This window comes from Tenrec ecaudatus, chromosome 5 (genome assembly GCF_050624435.1).
Source record: "Tenrec ecaudatus isolate mTenEca1 chromosome 5, mTenEca1.hap1, whole genome shotgun sequence".
Lineage (NCBI taxonomy): Eukaryota > Metazoa > Chordata > Mammalia > Afrosoricida > Tenrecidae > Tenrec > Tenrec ecaudatus.
Window position 1 is genome coordinate 84,420,633 of NC_134534.1, and position 20,117 is coordinate 84,440,749.

The window sequence follows — 20,117 nt, forward strand, 5'->3', positions numbered from 1 at the left end:
AATGTGACAGCTAGCATGCTGAGAAGAGCACCTGGCTCCCATTAACCCATTATCATCCGGTCTATTTAGACTCATAATGCTGTAGAGAAGAAGAGAAGTGTCCCGTAGGGTTTACAAGGCTGTCATCTTTATAGGAGAACATTGTCACATCTGTCTAATGGCACAGGGCTAGCGGGTTCAACCCTTCTACCTTTCCGTTAGCAGCTGGAGCGCTTTACCAAGGGCACCACCTGGACTCCTGGCACTCATTAGGACCTAGGCTAGCCGTTGGTTCTTATTACTAATAATTAATAGTAACACACATCATTAATGCAAAGACTACCTATGCTAAGTGTGTGATTTCTTTTCTTGTACGTTCTACAATGTAGTCCAACGCTGGGCTATCCAAGTGGTCGTGGGCTGTGACTAGGACGGCTCCTTCATACTGCATTCGTGAGTGTCCTTTGCTGGGTGTGGGCTAAGAGAGGCAGTCCTATTTCAAGGAACACAGCTCAGGTACCTGCAGCGTGCGGACAGAAAAGGCAGAAACAAAGAGAACGGAATAGTGTGTGCTTGGCACCGGTTAATCCTTTACATAGCCTAAGGGCACACTCAAGATAGGCCCTGCAATGTTGGCATCCGTGTCTCCGTTGTCCTATAAGGAAATAGGAATTTTGGAGCGCTCAGGAGTTTGTCAGTGCATTGAACCCTACAACCACTCGGCAACTGCCCTCCCTCCGCACTCCCAAATCAACACCACAGTGAGAGCCTGAGAGAGTGAACTTCGACTCTCTGGTCTTCTTTCTAGGGGGTGGGGATCAGAACAGCATCCCACTCCCTAACATTTGGGGGAGTAAGTTGGAGAAAAGGAAGGAGAGGCGACCAATTTCACGGACGTGCTTAGATTTCCAATAGGTCTCCTGGCAGGAGACGGTCGATCTCTGCAGGAGGGAGTAGGTTGGGTCCCTGGCGACTCGTGACTCCCTAGCGGGCCGCCGGGGACGCCGGATTTCAGAGCTTCCAGGGACCTGCGCGCAGGCCACACCAAAGCCCCGGGGGCTAAACGGTCACTTCCCCGCCCTCTGGGCGCAGTATGCAAATCCGAGCACCAGGAAGTAGCTGGGAACTCCCGGCCGAGCCCAGCCACCTCCAGTTCCTCTCCGCCCCGCCGCCGCTCGCTCCCTGCCGCGGCGCCCCGGGCCCGACGCCGTGCAGTTTGCGATCGGCGGCCCCGGTGGCCGCGCCCCACCGGCCCACGGGGTCCCCGGGCGCCGTCCCCGCGTAGTCCGGACGCGATCGCCCCTTCGCGCTCTCCTCTGGGCACTGAAGTCACCGTGGAGCTCCGCCGCCGGCCCGCAACTTCCACCGCCAGCGGGTGAGTGGCCGACGCCGGCGAGCGGGACGGCACTGGGGGGGGGGGGGGGGCGCGCAGTGTCCGGGACTCACCAGCCCGGCCCTGCAGCCGCGGGGTGCCCGGGCGCCTTCAGCCTTGCGGGCGACCGAACTGGGCAGCCCGGTTTGGTGGCGTGGGCGGGCGGCTCCGCAGGTGTCGCGCCGCAGGCCAGCAGGGGCGGGGTGGCAGAATGGGACGCCCAAACGGGCGCCCTGCGGTCCCCTCCGGCCACTCTGGGGCGCCGCGGAAGTCCCTCCTCGCGCGGAGTGGGCGCGCGCGAGGCTCGAAGGGCTCCGATCGCAGCCCGCGGGGACCATGGGGTCCTTGGAGGGGAAAGGTGCGCTCTGTCGCGCCACTGCTGTCTTGGGTGGCCTTAGGCTAGAGCGGGGTGTGTAGGTTCCCGCCGGGCGGGCGCTCACCCTTCCCTGGAGCGTGCGCCCCGCGGAAGAGCAGCTGGCGGCCCGTCAGAGAGGAAGCGAGGGTTATTTTAAGAATCCTGGGTGGCCTGTCCTTCGCCTTGGGGGTAGGGTACAAGTGTCAGTTCCCCTTTTCCGGCATTATCTCAGTGGACTGCTGGCGCCGGCTAATCGCTGTGTGTGTGTGTGTGTGTGTGTGTGTGTGTGTGTGTGTGTGTGTGACCCCAAAGTCATGACCATCTTTGGAACCCGTTAAAATTCGGGCGTTTCGATTTCCTATCTCTGTGCGCAGTTGAGCAGGTGATCGAAATTCCTGTTTGTCAGTTTCCTCATCCGTTTGGCACTTTTTGGTCTGTAAACCCTCTCCGACAAGCTAGGCATTCCGTGAGCAGTGTTATTTCATACGAACCATCTTGTTCATGGAACAGTGGCTCCTTCTGTGCCGGTTGATGGCTTTGAAGCCAAGACCACACGCCCAATTTGCCTGTCCCCCTAGCTGTAGTCTCGGCCTATGAAAATTCGACCTTGCTAGTAAATTTGCATAATAAATACACCAGCGACTTGGTCTGACTAGCCCCAAGAACTAGCTAATAAGGATGTTTATTTCACCGTCTCAGATGTCCGTAAGGTTGTGGTACTAAGAATAGGCACTCAAGCCAAGAAACACCCCTCAAGTCGATTCCGTCTCTTTGGAGGCAGGATTGAATTTACCCTCTGGGTTTCTGAAATTTTAAATCTTCCCAGGATTAGCCAACTCTAATCTTCCTCCCAGGATATGTCTGGTGAATCTGAACCAAAGCGTCTGGTGATTAGCACACCAGTGCGCCTAGATACTCAAAACGGCTCACTCAGAAATCCTTACTAAAGTAAGCTCTTTTGGAAAATGGTAAGATTCAATTGTGGTTTCGATTTTCATTGGGAGGAAAGGATACATAGGCTTCAAGACTTTAACTCTAGCACAAGGGCCTTGAGATCACTGATCCTCTTAGATGCAGAACGGGTAACCCTCAGAAGGAAAAAGCGTATCCGAACCCCAGAACCTTGAGTTTGGTCTCATCCAACCTTTACTAGACCTGTGATAGAGTTTATTGGGCTCCCTTTTCATAGCAACAACCAGAGCTGCATCACCATTTTTTGCATGTTTATAATTTGTGTTTACCTTGGGACCGAAGCTTTGTCTATCCCGTCCAAAATGCCACTCCTGGTGCCTGACACAGGTCCTTGAAAAAAAGGACACTCACTGCCATGGAGTCAATTCTGCAGCGGAGTGACTCCACCGAACAGAGTAGAACTGCCCCTGTGGGATTCCAAGTTCGCAAATCTTTACTGGAGGAGAATGCCTCATCTTGTTCCCATGCAGCAATGTGTGGGTGGGAACTGGGGTGCATTACACCAGCTGGGCTTTTCTCCCTTGCAGACTTGAGGTCAGAAGGTGAGGAATATTTTAAAAACTGATCCTGAAGGCCTGGAAGCCCATTCGCCCTTTCTGTCCTTTGTTCACCCTCTCATGCGACCCTAGCAAATGTCCTGGAATCTCCATGCAGGCTTGGACTCTGTTCTATAACTGGGAAGGAAACTTTGACTCGATGTCTTAAGATGTCCCTATATATTTTTTCCACAATAAGAAAAGAAAGGGAGGAGGGCTCATTAAAAATAAATAAGACTCCTATAAAGTAGGTTGCACAGTCCAGAAAACCAACTTCATCTTATATTCATTTTTGTTCCAAAGGTGTGTGGAAGATAATATCCCTTTTTAACCTCCTGCTGTCATTGTCTTCCTACTTATCAAAAATGGTTCAACCCAATTTTGTGAGTCAGTAAATCTATAGTTCATGCTCTCTTCTTTTGTACTTAGAAATAAGTTGTCAGGAGGGAGGGAAAAAAGAGGAGCTGATACCAAGGGTTCAAGCAGAGAGAAAATGTTTTGAAAATGATGATGGCAACAAATGTACAAGTGTGTTTGATACAATTAATGTATGGATTGTTATAAGAGCTGTAAGAGCCCCCAATAAAATGATTTATCAAAAAATCATTAAAACACTGAGATTCCATTGAGCTCAAGTTAATATATATAAATGTAACTTGATAAAAAAAATTGAAACATTACTCCTTGATAAATTCAAGCTAATTTTACATATGTATAAGTGAAAATTTAGTTTATACATGGTCAAAAATAGAACATTGATATAGCACACTGGCATCAATGGTCTGTAAGCTCCAAGCACTCAGGCATAGATTAGTATTATGCCCAGTTATCAATTTGGCTAGGTGCCATAGATTAGGATGGTATGTGATAATTGACAATATGAGAAAATGGAGGATTTTCACATTATCTCATAGAATGGGGGCTGACTCGACCATCACACAACTGCCAAATGATATCATGAAATAACTGCTAAACCAAAAGAATTACACAATGAAGAGAAATGGTGTTGCATTCATTGTCATAATGGACATTTCACGATTTTTCATAGGACCATGTCTACCGTCATACTAGAAAATCCAAACAGTACACATATTTTTCAAATGTATGCACCAACCACAAAAGCTAGTGATGAAGATATTAAAGAATTCTACCAATGCCCTCAGTCTGAAACGGATCAAACATATGATCAAGATGCATTGATAATTATTGGTGATTGGAATCCAAAAGTCGAAAACAAAGAGGAAGGAAAATAATTGCAAATTAAGGTCTTGGTGACAGAAATGAAGCTAGAGATCACATGGTAGAATTTTGCAAGACCAATGACTTGTTCATAGTAAATACCTTTTTCAATAACGCAAAATGTGACATTACATATGGACTTCTGCAGATGGAATACACAGACATCAAGTTGACTACATCTGTGGGAAGAGATGCTGGAAGGGACTAAAACTAGGCCAGGGACTGTCTGTGGAACAGACCATCAATTGCTCATATGAGGGGGTAACCCCCCAAAACAATTTTTTTTCAAAGCTATGTATATGAAATTTTTTTTACAAAACAATCTTATTACCTTCAAAGTACTCTCCATTACACCTAATACATTTGTCAAATATATGAGTCTGTTCTTGGAAACATTTTCCAAACTCATCTGTTTGGATAGCTGACAGCATCTCCCTCATTTTCTTCTTCACCTCTTCTACGTCTGCAAATTGCTCTCCTTCCATATCCCTCTTCATTCATGGAAACAAAAAGAAGTTGCACAGAGCAGTCAGGTGAGTAAGGTGTGTGGAGCAAGAGAGGCATGCTGGGGCTTTTTTTTTTTTTTTTTTTTTGCCAAAAACTGGCACACTGACATGGCTGCATCAGCAGGTGCATTGTAGTAGTGGCAAAACCAGTCCCCTGTCTGCCACAAATCAGGCCTTTTTTGGGTCACACACTGGTACGTTATCTTTTCAGAACTTCTAACTAGCAAGTTTGATTAACAGTCTGACCTGATGGAATGAACTCCAAATGCACTATGAGTCAACATTTTTGTCCTTTGGGAGGTTGATGGATATCCAGAATGAGGTTTGTCATCAATCACATTTTCACCTTTTTTGAAACGAGAAAACTACTCATACACTGAGTTTTTCCCACAGTACTATCTTTGTAAGCTGTGTTCTACATCACAACAGTTTCTGCAGCAATTTTCCTGAGCAGGAAACAAAACTTTACAGCGGCACGCTGTTCTCTTAAATCGGCCATCACGCACACAAAAAATGAGGTTAGAACAAAACTACTTTTATGAAAAAATTCACTGTGAGCAGAGCAAACCTTCTCAGGCAACACCACTGGGTGCACTCAGGGCGAGTTGCTTGATGCTTGTCTAGTGGGATAAGTGTGTACTAGGAAAGCTCTGCTCTGTCCATCATGATTCTGTTTTTTGGTGGGGTACCCACTTGTGTGTAAATTCAGATTGAAGTTGAAGAAATGAAAACAAGTCCACAAGAGTTAAAATACAACATTGAGTATATTCCACCATAATTTCAAAAACAGAATGGATGCACTAGTGACAAGACCTGATGAGCTGTGGGCTGAACACGCATGAAGAAAGCAAATGGCCAGTAAAAAGACAGGAAAGAAAAGGTCAACGTGGATGTCTGATTCTGAAACTTGCTATGAATTATGGAGTAGCTAAGTCAAATGGAAAAAATAATGAAGTCAAAGAGCTGAACAGAAAATTTCAAAGGCCAGTTGGAGATGACAAAGTCAAATAATATAATGAAACATGGAAAGACCTAGAATCAGGAAGGCAAGAAGGAAGAGCATGCTTCGTACATCTTAAACTGAAAGAATTCAAGAAAAAATTGAAACATTCTACAGGTAAAATACTGAGTGATGCAGGAAGAATCCAAAGAAGATGCACTTATCCCAAAAAGAGTCATCATTCAGCCATCGCTAGAGATTGTGTATATGAGCCAATGGTATTGAAGGAAGTAGTTCAAGCTGCACTGAAATAATTGGGCAAAAAGAAGGCTCTAGGAATTGATGGAATACTAATTTAAATGTTTCAACAAGCCGATGAGGCATTGGAAACACTCACTTGTCTATACCAGGACATTTGGAAGACAGTAACTGACTGGAGGACAACCATATTTGTACCCACTCCAAAGAAAAGTGACCCCCCCAGAATGTGCAAATTACAGAACCTTATTATTGATATCACATGCCAGTATAATTTTTCAGAAGATTATTGAACACAGTTGCAGCAGTACATTGACCAGGAATTGCCTAAGGTTCAGGCCAGATGCAGAAGAGGACATGGAACAAGGGATAACATTGCTGATGTGAGATGCCTCTTCACCAGAAAGATGTGTATTTGTGTTTTATTGATTATGCCAAGACATTCAACTGTGTGGATTATAACTATAGATAACCTTGAGAATAATGGGAATTCCAGAACACTTAATTGTGCTCATGAAGGACCTACACATAGATCAAGAAGCAGTTGTGTGAACACAACAAGGGCATGTCGCATAGCTTAAAATCAGGAAAGGTGTACATCTGAGTAGTCTCATCTCACCATACATATTTATTCGATTTGAAGGCTGAGCTAATCAGAGATGCTGGATGACATAAAGAAGAGTGTGGCATCACAATTGGAGGCAGGCTTATTAACAGCCTGCGATATGCAGATGACTCAAGCTTCCTTGCTGAAAGTGAAGAAGACTTGAAGCACTTGCTGATGAAGATCAAGGATTGCAGCCTTCAGCATGGATTACGACTCAATATAAAGAAAACCAAAATAATCCTGTCATGATAAATGGAGAAAAGTTTAAAGTTGTCAAGGATTTTGTCTTGCTGGGACCTACAATCAGGGCTAATAGACGCAGCAGTCTAGAGCTCAGGCGGTGCATTCATTGCATTGGGTAAATCAGCTGCCCAACTACCCTTGACTCAGCCTTGGTATTTTCCATTGTCTTATATGCATGTGAGAGTTGGACATTGAATACAGAAGAAAAACTGATGTATTTGAACTATGGGCATTGAGAACAATATTGAAAGTACGATGGACTGCCAAAAGACGAAGAAATCTGTCTTGGAAGAAGTACAAGCAGAATGTTCCTGAGAGGAAAGGATGATGAGACTTCATCTCATGTCCTTTGGACTTGTTGTCAAGAGAGACCAATTCCCAGAGAAGGACATCGTGCTTGGGAAAGTCGAGGTGCAATGAAAAAGAGGAATGCTCTCACAGAGATGAAAATGCACAGTGGTTACAACAATAGGCTCTAGCCCAGACACAACTGTGGATGGTGCAAGACGGAGCAGTTTTTGTTCTGTGGTGCATAGGATTGCTATCACTTGGCACCACCTTGATGGTGCCGAACAACAAGAAGATCCCACTGAAGACCAAGGTGGCATATAACCCAAACCAGCGGTTCTCGACCTGTGGGTTGTGACCCCTTTGGGGTTCGAACAACCGCCCCATCCATTCTGCAGATCAGATATCTACATTACGATTCGTAACAGTAGCAAAATGACAGTGATGAAGTAACAACGAAAATAACTGTATGCTTCCGGGTCACCACCACATGAGGAACTGTATTAAAGGGTCGGTAGTAGGAAGGTTGAGAACACTGCTCTATAAACAATCACAGCCAACGTTTCTCTCTCCTTGCACCTTGGTGTTCCTCCCTGCCAGATGCACATCGTTAAGGTGTAAGTAGTCAGAGAGTTAGCGGGCTTCATTGTTGTCCTACTTGTAAAATGTCGGTTAGGAGATCCTGAATATGTGAGAAGTATAATGTAGGACTGATGACAAACACTAGCTGGGAAACTAATCAGCGACACATTGCTGTTAAGTCTGATGACATCTTAACTTCCGTGCCCTTTCTGGTGTTGGCGGTGCTAACATCTCTTGCTTGTGGTTGACCAGGCTTCTGAAGCCTCCCTCAACTTTGATGCCACTTGAGCCGTTTATGATCTTCAGAACTACAGCTGTAGTAGAAATACCACCGCAGTTGGTTTTAAAGAGGAGCGGTTTCTTTCTTTTCACAGTTCTGGAGGTTAGACGTCCAAATTTGGAGCAGAACCCTAGGGGAAGACAGCTGTAGGGGAAGATCCTGCCCGCCCTCCCCCTCCCGCTCAGCTTCTGTAGCCCTTGGTCCATTTCTGCCCCACCCCTCCTGGTCTTTTTTATAACTCAGAAATAATGAGGTGTAGTGCTCACCTTACACTGGTATAACCAAAACGGATTGGTTGATCACATTACATAGATGGGAGTATGGACTGTAATCTGCTTTACCCATATGTAACTACTCCAAATGTAGTAGTTTAATCATTTGCAACTACTCCATGATAGAAACTAGATTATTACTTAACTAAACCCCTAGGAACCATAGGCTAGACAAGCTGAAACATCATATTAGCCCTCACAATCTTCCCATGATAGGCAGGGACAATACACAAAAAGGGTTGGTGACATGCCTAAGGTCACAGATTCAGCTGACATCTTTGGGTGTGTTTCCTACCTCCAAATTTAGACCCTTTCCCACTTGGCTGCCTTTAGATCTGTAGTAGTTACTTAATTTCTTAACCACAAAAATAAGTTAATTTATCATTTGACAAGCATTTTTTTTTCTTTTAAGCACTAGGTAAACGCTCTTCCATTCCTTGGTACATGCCTTAGCTCAGTGGCTGATTGCTTGGGATAGACCAGCAGGAACAGCCACCAAGCAAGGTATTTCAGTGGTCTTCTGAAGGGGAGTTTTTGTGCCTTCCCACGCAGGGAGCAGATGGACTTTGACCAGAGGATGGACACTGGTACAGATAGGAACTGGAAACACAGGGAATCCAGGACCAGTGGTGTGAGTGGCGATTCTGGGAGGATGGGTTAGAAAGGAGAAACCAATGACAAGATTCTACATGTGACCTCGTCCCTGGGGGATGGACAACAGAAAAGTGGGTGAAGGGAGACGTGGGACAGGGCAAGATATGACAAAATAATAATTTGTAAATTATCAAGGGTTCATGAGGGAGGGGGGAGTGGGAAGGGAGGGAAAAAATGAGGAGCTGATGCCAGGGGCTTAAGTGGAGAGCAGATGTTTTGAAAATGATGAGGGCAATGAATGTACAAATGTGCTTTTACACAATTAATATATGTATGGATTGAGATGAGTTGTATGGGCCCCTAATAAAAAATTATAATAATAAAAAAAGAGGGAAGCTAGTTGGTTGTTTTAAAAGACCCCTCTGACTGCTCTGAAGGCTTTCATATGCTTCTTGGTTACTACAGAAATGCCAAAGCAGTCCCTTGCAAGGAGTTGCCCTCCAGCCTCTTCTAGAACTGCCCTCTTCGCTATTCCTAAGAGCCTCCTTTTGTGGATGTTACACCTGTGAGCGTCATGTGAGGTGAAAATATAAAAGAGAATCCCTTTAGATTCACATTACCTACACCCCCCACTTACTGAGTACCTGCTATGGGGGAGGCATCATGCCAAAACCCACACGCTGCCACGTTGTCTCCTGCCCTTTTAGACAGACCTCTGAGGCAAGCTAGGGAAAAGGAAAGGGGAAGTTGAGTGCTTTTTTTTTTCCAGTCAAAAATATTGAAAGATTTCTTCAGCTGCCCTGCTTCCTGATACTTACATTGTGAAACTCAGTTCACACTATTTTCAGTTCTGAAATATATTTTGAGTAAGTTCCCATTTTTGGGAGAAGTCCATGCGTAGGAAATGGTGTGAAAATTAGCCCGTGGAATAATTAGTACATTTGAAACGGGCTAGTTGATTGATTTGAACCTTCAAGGTAGTTACACATTGGGTTGCAAACAGCCAGGTCAGCAGTTCTAAACCACCAACTGCTTTATGGGAGCAAGATAGAGCTGTCTCTTCCGGTAAAGAGTTATAGTCTGGGAAACACGTAGGGCACTTCTATCTTGACCTAAAGGGTTTCTAGGAATCAGAATTAACTTGATGGCAGTGAGTGATTTTTTTTTTTTTGGTAAAATAGCCGTGGGTTAAATTAGCAACTGGAAGGGCGCTCTTATACTTTAAAATAACAAATTTCAGTCATTACTTGAATTAATGTGTTTAAAAGGGGCTCATCTATGTTGACAAATGACAGGAAGCTTTATCTTTCATTCTTGCTCTCTATTTTCCACTTTCCCTTATCACTGAGTTAACTCTCAACATCCTTTTTTTGCCACAAAGCTATTTCTTGAAAGTTGTATGTATTCACAATTAGGGCATACACTTTCATTTGACTACAACTCTTCCAAAGTGTTATTATATTAGGCTTTATTAATTCTCAACATCTTTTCAGTGATCCCTCTCTCCTCTCTTCAGTCCATTCTCCACATTCTAACAGAGCCTGTAACTTCTTCAAATCATAAATTAAATATGAAATGAATTGAACGGTTTCATAATTGTAACTGTTAATCTTTTATATATGAAGAAACCTGAATGAATGTTCCCTATGAGATCAAACGATAGGGATGAATTTATAGAATCAGTTAAAGTGGCTATGTCTTAATGGTCTAGGTGCTACTTTTATTGAGTTGTACAACATCGCAAAGAATTCTTTGTTGCAGTAACCCCAGGGCGTCTTCATTGTCTTATTTTAATTTGGCTGTTCACACTTCAGACAGTTAAATATTGCCTTGCCCACCCCCACCTTTTCTTTCTCATTTTTTAGCTTTTTATTGTGAATTGGATAAAGATTTACAGAACTCAGCAGTTTTCTACTCAACAATACATACACTTTTTGTTTCATCTCTTGATTGTAATCCCCAAATGTAACATCACTTATACCACAGTGAATGCAACGTTCCTATTTTAGACTTGATTTTTGAAATGCAATAATTAACCTTCTCAATTTGCAGCTTATTTTTAAACACTTTATTGTGAAGTAGGTGAGGGTTTGTAGAGAAGATAATCATTTTTGTATTCAGCAGTTTAGCAAATCTCCCAATGACTTACCTTGTTTCCAACATCATTTTCCCCACCTGCCTTCACTGAAGCTAACACCTGCCTACTCTCTAGCTCCCACTTCCTCTTGCCTCGCCAGCCTCCACCCTCCTAATCGTCAAAGTCTCTTTCTTTCAGGGGAAAATCTTTTCTTGATTTTTCTAAATAACAGTGGTCTCACAACATTTATCCTTTTGTGATTGACTAATAACATGCGGCATAATACCCTCATATTCCATCCCTTTCATGGAGCGTCTCCCAGATACAGCCTTGTTTTTAATGGCGCATGATATTCCAGTTTGTGTTTGTTTCTTTATCCCTCCTCTACTGTTGGGCATCTAGGTTGTTTCGTCTTCTTGCTATTGTGAGTAGTGGTGTGATGAACCTAAGCTTGCCTTTATTTATTCTTGCCACAGCTCTTATTTCTTCAGGGTATATACCAAGTTAAGGGCTTGCTGAATTGTATGATATATCTATTCCCAATTGCTTGAGAAAGTGCCATACTGCTTTATAGTCCCACGAAGAGTGTACGAAAGTTCCAATTTCTTAACACCCTCTCCAGAATGTACCTTTTAAAAACTTTGTAATCCATGCTGAGCCAAACCCATCGTTTCTGAGCTTCTAAAATCTTTCTGACTTCTCTTAGTAGCCTCCAGTCTTCATGCCTGGAAGCTCGTTAACAGCATTTCTCTCCTCTTCCTCTGCCTTTCTCTTTATATTTGTAAAACATCTTGGGCTGAGGCTTCGGGGAAACAGGAGGGGTTGGAGAGAGAAGGGCCTGGACTCATTCTGCTGAGGTCCTTTTGGTTTATGGGCTGTGGGAACCTCCCCTAGAGGGAAGGGGGAGTGCAGAAGCTTGTCCCCTGAGAGGGATGACCACTTCTGCTTTCCAGGGGAAGCTGTGTCACAGAGAACTGTAGCTATAGGCCGAGGGAGGCCTCAGGAAGTGATACTTCCTCCTGCTCCGATCCCTGGGGCCTTCGGACTGCGGCCCCACCTTTCTTACCACCCTGCAGTCCTTCTTACCCGGGCATATCCCTCTTCACAGAGGAGAGGAGAGCAGGAGAGTAGACGGGAGTGTAGGAGTTACCAGATGCAACTTTCCCACAGCAAAAAGGTGCACATTTTGAAATTTCCTGTGATGGAAACCATGACAAAACTACAGCTAAATGTTTGAAATGTGTTATCGTTCAGTCAATAAAATCATTTCTTCACCCTAACTACAGTGGTTCAGTGTTGTTTCTTGTGTTACATAATGGTTGGCCTCTAGTTCAATTCTTGGAATAGAGTAGTGGTTTTTAAACTTCTTTGACCGAATGTATCCTAAGGAATATATTTTACTTTGTACCTGAATGTACATACCTACCTGTATGCAAAAAGAAAACAAAGCACGATAAACGCGGATTTAAAGGCCTGCTCAGCTTCAGGCATCGCATTTTTAAAACTTGCAGCTCAATGCCAAATCGGTTGCCTCTGACTCGGTGGCAATCCCCTGTGTCAACCTAGAACGGTGCTCCGCAGGGGTCTCAATGCGTGAGTTTTCCGTAGGAAACCACCAAGCCTTTCTTCCAAGGCATCTCTGGTGGACTTGAACTTCCAACTGTTCAGTTACCAGCGCTCATTTGTAAACTTGGTCATCCCTAGTGATTATGCATTTGGCTGCTAACACAAGATCGGCAGTTGCAAGCCACCCTCCTCTGGAGAAGAAGCCGGCTTTCTAGAGTCAGTCTTGGCAACCAACAGGAGGCAGTACTGACCTATCCTTTTGGGCCCCTCCAAGTTGGACTGGACTCCAATCAGTGAGTTTGGTTTGGAGTTTGGAGAGACTCGACAGTTAATAAACCAAAACGCCAAACCCAGAACCATCCAGATAATTCTGACGCAGATGGGAAAGGGTAGAATGCTCCTTGGGGTTTCTGAGATGTACATAGTTATAGGAACAGGCAGCCTCATCTCGTTTTCCTGAGGGCAGACTGGTGGGTTTGAAGCAGGGCTCACTGGAGGTTTATTAATTAAATATGAAACACGCATATAATGGAGTACCTGTGTGGGGGGAGGTCAGATGCTTACAGACATCCTCCCCAGCTCGCCCACCACAGGGGAGGGCCTGCTCCCTGCTGCTGGGAACAATGGACTATTTTTCCCTAAAGCTTGCAACTATTAGCTTGGTTCCTGTAGGTGGGGTTTACACCCTACTAATAATGATTTCTATGGAGATCCAGAGAACAGCTCAAAGTTAAGCTGTCATCCTAAATCTAAGATCCGCCCATCTTGTCACATGCATACCCCCAATCCCTCCTCTTCCTAGTTCATGTATGTCCCTAGACCACCCCCTCTCATTGCTGTATAACCTATAGTGCAACCCCTTCCTGTAACATGTGTCTTTACCTGTAACTAGTGGGCTTGCACGCCCCCCAAAAGCATATAGGCCTGGGTTAGCAACAGAGAGGGCGCTCTGGCTGGTCTTCCCCCACCCCCTCTCTCCTCAGCTCCCTCTCCCCCATTTTCCTTTCCCCTTCCCCTCCTTCCCTTACCCTTCTCTCTCTACGTGGACCACCAAATGGGGCTGAGGTGAGCAATGCTACCATGAAATGTGTCTTACCCCATTATTGCAATATCTCTTCTATCTCATGCTCTCGATGACTTTAATATAATATATATACATCTCAACCATACAATTGTGCTTGCTGAACCCATGATTAGTGGTGGGGGGCTGACACCCCCCAAACCCAGACCGCACACCTGGTAGGTAACTTAAAAGACAGCGTTCAATTACACTTAATATTTTAATAAGGAACATAAACTGGGACATAATATGCCATTTCTGAAACATAATATCCATACATTGGGCACATGATCTATAAGATATGTTGGTGGGGTTTTTGGTAATAGGTGATGCTAGGTTGCATTTTATTTTTTTGGGGGGGGGTCATATTTATTTTTTAATGGTAGTTGTGTTGGTCTCGGTACTTTAAAGAAACAAATCCACACAAACTCATATGTAAAAGACAGAGTTTTATATAAAGGGTAAGTGCACACATCAAGAAAACATCCCGACCTCGTGCTTTCCAAGCCCACAAGTCCAACATTAATCCATATGTCCGATACCAATCCACAAAGTCATCCTCCATCTCACAAAACACACACAATGACGCCGACTGCAGGAGGAAAGCGGAATCAGTAAATGTGTAAGCATGCTCCAGCACCCAGGGCTGCTTCGGGGTAAGTCCATGTGGCTTCTTCTCAGGGATGTCTTGCAGGAAGTGAGCCTTGCCAGCTGAAGCAGGGAACTGGCTAAGGCAGCTGTACCCTGGTCTGACCATCACAAAGCAAGAGACCTGAGAACTAGAAAGGCGAGACTCACTGAGCCATTTATCCCTCCGCCCTTCAAATTAACCCCACATGTGTTTATCAACCAGGTTGGCGCAATTAGCTATAGTTAATTGTATAGTTAGCATTAAAATAGAACCCGAAGACTGCAGAGGGCAGATAGAAGCAACTGAGGACTTCGGAAGAAAGCTGAGAGGATGGCATCTTTACGGATGGTTACAATTGTAAGTGGACCTACCTGGGGAGGCAGTTTTGTGCTTGGACTGTTTATAGCCTCTGCGTCTGGAAATGGCTTAAAGAAAACTCCACAGTGATATTTACTATTCAGTTTAGCAAACACTTATTGAGTGGCTGCTGTGAGCCAGGCACATAGTATCTGTTGGATAGAGTGTGCACACGTGGTGCAGATCTTGGAGGAAAGAATGCCACCAGGAGAGAACAGCATGAAGATAATGGGAGTAGAGATGGTTCTTAGAGAGGTGGCGATAAAGCTGGACCAGTAGTCCCGGGGGCAGTGGTGGGGGTCCTTGTTGGCAATACTAAATGTTGGGTTTTGTGCTATCAATGAAGGAGAATCATTGGTGATCTGCTTCCATAAAAATTACAGCCAAGAGAGCCCTATGTAACATATCGGGTTGTTATGATTCAGAATCAACTCCATGATAATAGCTTTTTCTTTTTTTCCCTCTAAGTCAGGAATTTCTCAGAGAGAACTCCTCAGAGAGAAGTTCCTTCCTTCCACCAACAACATACTGAGCACAAAGCTGATACACGTACTTCCATGTTCAGAGTGTGGTGGCGGTCAGCCCTAACCCTTCCTGTCTCTTGCAGCATTCAGTGGGTTTGCTGACGTTCAGTGAGTTGTCCTTCTGACCAGCCCACCATGTTTCAGTCACTGCTGCAAGTCTAGAGACACAGGATTGAGCAACACCATGCCTGCGGTCTAACATAGCATAAGGAGTGGGGACACAGGGACGTGAGAGTGGTGTCCACAGAGTGTGACTCATGCTGTCCCAGATGACTATACAGAAAGAAAGGACACTTGATGGGAGGGAAGAGAGCCGCGTGTTAGGCCCTGAGGGAAGATGTGAAGCTATGAAAAAACCTAAGGGTTCCAGGAAGGGGAAGGATGATCGATATCTTTAGAGAGGGAGGCTTCTAGGGAATGGCAAGGAAGTTCAGGAATAAATAGAATTCCTGGCTTCATTTCCATTTTTAAAATGGAGTTTGTGCTCATTAATATCATCACTGCTCACAGGGAGTTCCCATGAGTTAGACTCGAGTCGACAGCAACAGGAACAGAAGGACAGAAAGAAAGGCAGGAGGAACTAAAGACAATATCACAGCTTTAAGAGTTGATATATATTATTCATATTAAACAATAGTTGTTTTTGTCTTTCAGGACCACATTGTCTTTTACAGTTGTTTTATATATTTTTTCATTCTTTTACTTATTTTTTAATCATTATATCGGGAGCTCTTATAGCTCTTATCACAATACATATCCATCCACTGTGTCAAGAACATTTGTACAGATGCTGCCATCATCATTTTCAAAACATTTTCTTTCTATTTAAGCCTTTGGTATCAGCTCATTTTTCCTCCTTGTCACCCTCCCTCCCTCATGAAACCTTGATAATTTGTATATATATATATATTTTTTTCTTGTCTTACACTGTCCGATGTCTCCCTTCACCCACTTTTCTGTTGTACGTCCTCCAGGGAGGGGGTTATATGTAGATCATTGTGAACGGCTCCCCCACCTTCCCATTCCCCTCTTGGTATCCCTACTCTCATTATTGGCCCTGAGGGGTTTATCTGTCCTGGATTCTCTGTGTTGCGAGCTCTTATCTGTACCAGAGTTCATGCTCTAGTCTATCCAGGTTTGTAAGGTAGAATTGGGGTCATGATAGTATGATAGTTGGGGTCAGGAGAGAGGAAGCATTAAAGAACTAGAGGAAAGTTGTAGGTTTTTGTCAGTGCTATACTGCACCCTGACTGGCTCATCTCTTCCTTGTGAGCCTCTGTAAGGGGATGTCCAGTTGTCTACAGATGGGCTTTGAGTCTCTACTCTGGCTCCCTCCCCCCACTCATTCACACTGATATGATGTTTTGTTCTGGGTTTTTGGTGTCTGATACCTGATCCCATGGACACCTCATGATCACACAGGCTGGTGTGTATCTTCCATGTGGGCTTTGTTGCTTCTCAGCTAGATGTCTGCTTGTTTATCTTCAAACTTTTAAATCACCAGAAGCTATATCTTTTCATAACTGAGAACCATCAACGTTCTTCACCACATTTGCTTATGCATCCTTTTCTTCAGCAATAGTGTTGGGAAGCTGAGCATCACAGAATATTAGAACAAAGTGTTCCTGCATTGAGGGAGTATTTGAATCGAGGCTCAATGTCCATCTGCCACCTTAATACTTAGCATATAAATATATTAACATAGATCTGTTTCCCTAACATTATATGTAAATATATTTACATTTGTGCATTCCTGTGTTTAGACCCCTATAAATGTCCTTTGCCTCCTAGTTCTTTCCTCTATTTCCATTTACTTTCTTCTTGTCCCACTATCATGTTCAGCCTTAAATTGGCTTTCATTGATTCCTATTAGCAACATTGCACTTGATCAAGTTCCACCAGGTATCCTATGCCCTCCTTGCCATTGATTTTAGATCACTTATTGTTCCCTTGTCCCTGGGTTAGTTGACACCCCCCCCTTTCTTTTTCCCACTCCCACCCCCTTTCCTGGTCCCCCCACCCCCAAATTGTCCATCCTGTTGTTTTCTCCTCTAGATGTTTATCCTGCCTCTCTTATCTACATAGACATGTAGACACAATAATAAGCACAAAAGCAAGACAAAGTAAAACAAAACAACAAAAGAAATCAACAACAACAAAAGAAAAGTTCCAGGTCTGTTTATTGACCTTTAGAAATGTTTTCAGGTAGAGTCCTGGCCCCAAAGTCTGTTTTTGGTATTCCCCAGGGACCTCATTGCTCTGTTCCCCTTGCTGCTCCGTTGCACGCTCTTAGTGTTTCACCTCGGTGTGGTGGGGTCAGATTGGGCACAATTCCCACACTGTGTCTCCAGTGTTGTACCCTGTAGCATTATGGGTCAGTGAGGGATGTTGTGTCTTGTGAAGGGACCGGCCCTATGGTCCTCTTGGTGCATTGGCTGCTCTGAGCAGGAGTATCGTCCTTAGGGCTTGGTGGGCCACTCTCTCTCCTTCCCTCTTCATTTGCTCCTTTGTTTGCTGATCAGACACATGCCCAACTGTAACTTCAGTGCTGTCCCCTGAAGTGCATTCTTGGGGTGTGTGTGGGGGGCTGGGGTATCCATGTAGTTGGATTGGGCTGCGTCAAAGACCTCTCTATTGGTTCACTGTTTCATGCTGGTATGTTGTATTCATGTCTTGGCACACCGGGTTGAAGTCTGATCCCTTTCTCCCTTGCCTGTGGAGATATGAACAATACCCTCCTCTTGGGTGGGTTAGTGCCCTGTGGGTTAGTGCCCTGTTGTCCTGCTACCCATGTTCTCTCTCTCTCTCTCTCTCTTTCTTTTCCCCTCCTATTTAGTTGGCTGCCACATGTATCACTGGATTGAGTCTGGCCCCTACCATACTACCTGTACCTCACCTCAGCAATATGTGTATATAGTAGCTTTTCCCCTTATGTCCCTTTTGCATTTTTAAGCTTACCTCAGCAGACTCATGTTGTACTTGTTCTTTTGTGTTCAGCTTACTTCATTTAGCATAATTTCTTCCAATTCTTCCTGTGTGGTGATGTGCTTCATGCATTCATCGCTGCTTTTCAGGGATGCGTAGTACTCCATCGCATGTATGTACCACAGTTTTTAGTCCATTCATCTGTTGATGAAATTTGGACTGTTTCTAACTCCTTGAGACTGAACTGCACCATGATGAACACTGGAGCACAGATGTCTTTCTGTGGTTTGTTTCTGGCTTCTTCTGGGTATATGCCCAGTAGGAGGATTGCTGAGTTGTATGGTAGCTCGATTTCCGTCTGTTTTAGATATCACCAAATTAATTTTCATAGTGGCTGTACATACCTAGAGGTCAACCAGCAGTGGACGAGAGAGTTTCTATCTGACCACAGCCCCTCCAACACTTGTTGCTTACTGATTTTTTGAATTGAGATATGTTTGAGGGTGTTAGGTGGTATCTCATTGTTGCTTTAATTTGCATTTCTATTATGGTTAATGATCTTTGAGGGTGTTAGGTACTATCTCATTGTTGTTTTAATTTGCTGATGATCGGGAACATTTTCTCAAAACTTTTTTGGCCATTCGGATTTCTACCCTCTTGAAACTTCTATTCAGGTTCTTTGCCTGCCTCCTCAGTGGGCAATTAGTTTTGTTGTTTTTTTCTTTTTGGAAGCTAGCAGATTATTGTAAATTTTAGTAATAAGGCCTTTGTCTGATGTGTCATTGTTAAAGATGTTTTCCCAGTCTGTGGGCTCTCTTCTTACTCTCGGTGAATTATTTTGATGTACACAGGTGTTTTATTTTCAGTATATCCCACTTGTCTATTTGTGACTCCTCTGTTTTTGTGTCCTTCCCTATTTCTGATAGCCTATGTATTACCTACGCCAAAGTTCATAGATTTGTTTCAATTCCCTCATTGGTGGTCCTAATAGGTTGGAGTTTTACCTCAAGGTCTGTGATCCACCTTGAGTTTATTCTTGTGCATGGAGTGAGGTAAGGGTCTTGCTTCATTTCTCCATAGGTAGATATCAATTTCTTCCAGTACCACGTGTTGATGAGGGCATCCACTTGATATTTTGGGGGACCTTATCAAAGATCAGTTGTCTGTATGCTGATTATTTTATTTCTGGTTCTTCAGCTCTTTTCCATTGGTCTGATATCTGTCATTGTACCAGTACCACACTGTTTTGGTCACTGTGGCTGTGTAGTATGTGCTAAAGTCAGGTAGAGCAAGCCCTCCCACTGTGTCCTTCTTCTTGAGGAGTTCTCTGCTAATTCTGGGCTTATTCCCTCTTTATGTGAAGTTGGTAATCAGTTTTTCCAAGTTTTCGAAGTAAGATGATGTTATTTGTATCGGGATATTATGAAACTTATATAGTGCCTTGGGCAGAACTGACATCTTTACTATATTGAGTCTTCTGATCCACGAGCATGGGATATTCTTCCATTTGTTGAGTTATTCTTGAGTTCTTATAATAGTTTTCATCATACAAATCTTTTTTTATTTTAAGTCAAGTATATATATATCCCTAGATATTTCAATTTGTGCTTTGCTATTGTGAAGAGTACTACTTTTTTGATCCCCTCTTCTGTGGTCTTGTCTGATGTGTATAGCAGTCTGATAGACTTCTGTTTGTTGAGCTTGTATCCTGCCACTCTGCCATATTCCCTCTATCACTTCCAGCCCTTCCCTTGTAGAACTTTTGGGATGTTCCTTATATATGTTCCTTATATGTTCCATTATAGCATCTGCAAATAACAATCGTTTCACCACTTCTTTCTCCAGATTAATCCCTTTGATGTCTTTTCTTTGCCTTATGTAGTTAGCTAGGATCTCCAGTATGAAGTTAAATTGGAGTGGGGACAAGGAGCATCCTTGTCTGATCCCTGTTTTC

At 44.0% G+C, this 20,117-nt stretch overlaps 1 protein-coding gene across 2 annotated transcripts in view; it reads left to right on the forward strand.

The window, feature by feature from the left end:
- The first annotated feature begins 1,107 nt into the window (after positions 1 to 1,107).
- Positions 1,108 to 20,117, forward strand: part of LYN (LYN proto-oncogene, Src family tyrosine kinase) — a 155,785-nt gene continuing 136,775 nt past the window's right edge. The window contains exon 1 of one of the 2 annotated variants that reach the window (XM_075549681.1): positions 1,108 to 1,354. The gene's annotated coding sequence lies outside the window, so the exon portion shown is untranslated. The remainder of the gene's footprint in view (positions 1,355 to 20,117) is intronic. The other variant, XM_075549683.1, reaches the window with a different exon arrangement.